We start from the raw sequence: 4701 nt of genomic DNA on the forward strand, positions 1-4701 counted from the left end.
TACAAAGCTCCTCATACAGCCATGAATACCCGAACAAACATCTCAACATACAGTATTTAAGTATATCCATTAAACTTGATGGTACAGTGCTCTGTTGTTTACATAATTCTAAGTGCCACTGTACAATATATTATATTTACAATTACTTCTGTATTCTTTTTTTTAGCAATATCCATAGTGTTGGATTATAATTATTGCTCCGTGTATATTATTATATATGTATTCTTTAACCCATAAATCCTCTCAACTAGCGTATATACCATTTTGGTGAATATTTATATAGATGGATAAATTAACTTTATTGATCCAAAATCTGCCAAACCTAACTACCAAACAATTTTACAAAAATATAAACATATGGTAACATATGTTTTGTTGCAGGGTTGGTTAAATGCAATTAAGTTGTTAAAATATGATTATTGCTGTAGTAGAATAAGTAGTAGTTCTGGTGCAGCCTTAAAGTAGTTTTATTAGTAAATGAATATTTTCCTTCAACCATCTTGAGCTTCACAGTAATTGAATGGGTGAGGTATGGCTGGCTCTTTAAGACATGTTTTGACTGGGCACGTGCTTGCCTTATATGGGAGCGGCATCAAACGGTGACCGCTAGTTACCTCTGCCGCCGCTCCGCTCTGCTCCGCATCGAGCGGCACTATAAAACCCTGGCGGAGGAAAAAAACACAGTTTTTGTCAGACACAGAGCAGCGGAGGACCATACCAGTAGAGAAGTGGGTTTCACGTAACTCACCCTTTATAAGTTGTTCTTGACGAAGAAATTAAATTTATGAAAAGAGAGAGAGTGGATTTTAACGCCGTTCACCATCGAGGTTGGTGAGTTTGGAGTTTTTTGTTTTATCTCGGGGGGGTTTCTTTGTTGGCTCAATAATGTGTGCCATCGTTTTACAGTTAAAATATAGTCCATTATGACATCACAATTCCTTCATATGTTGTCAGCTCAATGTTCTGTGTTTGGCTTTGAGTGCATAAACGTCAAAAACAATACGTTGGTGTTGAATGCTCGTTAATTGCTGATATGCATTAGTGGAATTCTTTGTTTTTTTGTCGTTTTAACGTGGCAAAGTTCAACAACAACTATGATGTGCTCAGTGGACGTTAAACGTTCAAGGCAATGCCGTTGTGTGAGTAAAATGACAAGTGTTTTATTTGCTGGTTTTTGTTCTTTTTATCCTTAAATCAGTCGCCTCTTCAAGTTCGACTGTGAGATTAGGACCAGCGGCAAGCTCGCGAGTAGTCAAACACAGCGCTTCCGGTTAGGGTTTTAGAAAATAAAAGCCTCTTTGTGGCAACGTTTGATACAACATATTTATAATAAAGAAGAGAGTGAGAAGTAGAAGGCAAGCTTTCATATTCTTTCCCAATGCTCTTCAATTTAAAGCCCCAATTATGTTGTACAGGTGCAGAAGGACATATCAGCAGCACTAAATGGAAAGTTTGATCAAGTCACATTTGTTGCAGCTTATTACTGTAAGCGCATTCACCTGACACGTCGTCTCAATGTGGCTGACTTGACTTTGCTTTGGGTCAGCATCGCGAAGCTGAATGACCGACAGTAACCTCATTTCAACAGAACAATGAAACACAAGTATTTTAACAAAAGTATAGATTATAAATCAGTCAGTCAGATGCAACATTTACATATTCTGTCATAATGTTGACATCGGGTCGCAGTAACGATACCCCTTAATGACAGTCGCAATTTAACAGGAGCTTGTTTTTCATGTATGTTTCAATGTTTTATGTCCCTTTTTTTAAAGATTGTTGTTTTTAGTGTTTTTATTCATGTGCATGCTGCAGTGTGGGTGCAACGTCGACTTACATTTGTTTTGTTTTCATTCAGCAAAAAAAAAAAAGATTTCATTTAATTATTTTTTCCATTTTCAATGCTCTGTCAAGTATTTTAAAAGACGACGGAGATGAGAAAAAACAAATCCTGTATGAGTGCGATATGACACGTGAGCGAGAAGTGATGGTAAACAAGTATAACAGTGAAGATTCGTAAGTGTGCCGCTAGAGGCGCGCTGGCTCTGCACCATTCGTGCTGTGTTATCTCTGCATGCGACGTGCTTTCACCACAGTGTTGTCCAAAAATCGGACAATTCGCGGAGGGCAGAGTCGTCAAAAAGTCGGCTCATGCTTCCCGGATAGTGTGCCACAGAAAACACCAGCAGAATCAAGCTGATCCAAAGCTCGATGGAAATTGGCTCTCTTAATGGGTAAATCACATGTAAACACGATGTTATGTTAGGATGTCAATCCCCAAAAATGAAGGGGAGAATGTAGAGACACAATTTTCTTTCAGTAGTCAAAAGTCAAAAGGGAAAAAAATTGGGACGTAATTATAGGAGGAAAGGCGAGGAAGAGAGCATTCACTGCGTGTCAAATGTGATGAAGGTGCGAATTGTTGTTTTCCATCCACACATACAGCAACATGGCAGACCACAATGTGTTTTTTTTCCATCATTCATTTCATGGGATTTGTGCAGTAGTGTATTGGAATAGCCTACAGCCAGAGACAATGTCCACATCTCCTCTAAAAGCAAAGAAAATGTTTAATTTGTGACTCGGCACAAGCTTGTGCTGATGATGTTTGTGTCTTTTAAGCCCACAGCAATATGGGTTTTTTTCTAAGGTAGTTTTAAGAGTTTGATATTGTGCCCTAAGTAAATCGCCAGCTTCAAATGGTCAGTGTTGTACTTGTGTGTCTTAAATGATGTCTTTAGGGTGTCTACAGCAGGTATTTTACACTGTTTGACAACGTGTGCCATGACGGCTGTGCCATTAAATCAGGTGACTCACAGAGAAAACCGATGTCCTAGTACAGATGATATCGTGCATGGGTCACTGTGTTGTTTGTTCATCCCAAAGGTCCTGTTGTCTTTTATTACGACATTTCATGCATTCCAGTGGATTCACTGAATACAGCAGATTACATGCTAACGGTAGATTTTTTTGCAATAAATTCATGTTACCGGTGTAAAAAATATTGTTGACATTTGTATTTTATTTTGTTTTGATACCCGGCGCTTTGTCTTTGTGGCAGTTACTTAATGCTAGAAGGCACACGTTCTGACAGTGATGTTATAAATGAGTTTTCACGCAGCAAGTGAAGTCTGCTGGGGACGGGGTTGGATGTGACGGCGCTGTCATGATTGCATTAGAGAAGATGGGGTGTAAAACCAGAGACGTCCGGATCAATGATTTGATTGGGGCAGGACTTCAACCCACAAGCAAATGATCAGCGGAGGGCATCGTGTTTGAACATCACCGTGTCCTTGACATTGTTGTGCTGTCGTTCCACTCTGTGTCAACCAATCAGCTTCATTCTGTATAAAGGGCGTTCAGAAGAATACACAAAATCCCCTTGATCCTTTTTGTTCTAAAGACTTCCAACTGCTCCTCCAAGCTAGCCATGAAGCTTGAAATATATTGCAAGAAATTCTCTTCTTTAGATGACACGATCATTTAAGACCGACGCTATATTTTCCTCATGTGCTGTAAAGCTTGATGACCTTAATAAAGGAGTTACGGGTCTCCGTCTTGAGTGGCTGACCTGATTTTAGCTCTTGGTGGCCAAGTGTCTGTCTCAGAAAACAGGATTACAAATGTAACTCCCTGACATTTGTGGGGCCTCTGGGTTTGACTTGCCAGCTAGAGAACAAAGTAAAAAAAAAAAAAAAACACACCAAGTCGCAAAACATATTTAGTGTATTTTGGTCTTCTTTCTGAAGTCAAAACCAGTCTGAGCACAAATCCAAGGACTTCTGAATCTGCAAATGGATTAAACAATTCGGCATGAAAAGGTGATTGGGAGGAATGGTGTGCCATTTAGCTGTGTAACTGTGTGTCTTCTAATTACATCACTAAGGCTGTTTTAATCAGGGTGTTGTTTGAACAATGGGAGGCAGGGATGTTTTCTTGTAAAAAAAATTTACATCAAATGCACTGAGGAGTTAACACGTTGAAGATTGTGACGACAAAAGGTTTACCGTTAACTTTCACCACATTTACAATCTGCCCACCACCCACTCGTCCTCCGTGCTTAGCTGTAGCTCGACCTTTGGACAGATGAGTGGACCTGAATTTGCGGAGGCTAACAGCCATCCTCAGTCATCGGGCGACTTCATCTGCTGAGTGTTGCTGTATTTCTGGCTGGTCTGCGTTTCAGAACACATTTGTTCAATAGGTGAATCCGTTATCATGCTTGTTTTTCTGTCTGCAGTAATTCTTTGTTTCTGATGGCAATTCACTGTTTTCTTTTAGTCGTAGCAGATTTTTTGAATATAAGAGGAAGAAGCAGCTTGGTAATGTGTGTCGTGTTCCTGTTTGCTCTTTTTCCATCATGATTTTTGTTACATTTATTTTATGAAAGGTTCTCTTTTTGACTTGTTTCTCGTGCCTTATTGTGACACGATCAACAGGACGTCGCAGCCATATTTGGTGCAGTTGCGTGCATGTGGTTACGGTTTGTTAATTTAACGACTTTCTGTTCTGCTTTAACATCAGCTCCGTGGATGTGGGATTAACTTCTTATTTTCCAAAGAAACAAAGCTGGACCACAGAGTGTTAGTTTGCTGACTGTGTTTAATCTGTGAACGCAGGTATTGCCCGTAGTACATGTTTGCAGTGGTTGACCCTCTCTCTCTCTCTCTCTCTCTCTCTCTCTCTCTCTCTCTCTCTCTC

General features: G+C 39.8%; 1 protein-coding gene across 3 annotated transcripts in view; it reads left to right on the plus strand.

Moving 5' to 3' along the window:
* The first annotated feature begins 674 nt into the window (after positions 1 to 674).
* Positions 675 to 4701, plus strand: part of abca4a (ATP-binding cassette, sub-family A (ABC1), member 4a) — an 11681-nt gene continuing 7654 nt past the window's right edge. The window contains exon 1 of one of the 3 annotated variants that reach the window (XM_031864451.1): positions 675 to 831. The gene's annotated coding sequence lies outside the window, so the exon portion shown is untranslated. Of the gene's footprint in view, positions 832 to 874; positions 4205 to 4701 lie in introns of those variants that run through there. The other 2 variants (XM_031864452.1, XM_031864453.1) reach the window with 2 other exon arrangements.

Source organism: Anarrhichthys ocellatus, unplaced genomic scaffold, assembly GCF_004355925.1.
Source record: "Anarrhichthys ocellatus isolate YVR2014 unplaced genomic scaffold, GSC_Weel_1.0 scaffold31, whole genome shotgun sequence".
Taxonomy (NCBI): domain Eukaryota; kingdom Metazoa; phylum Chordata; class Actinopteri; order Perciformes; family Anarhichadidae; genus Anarrhichthys; species Anarrhichthys ocellatus.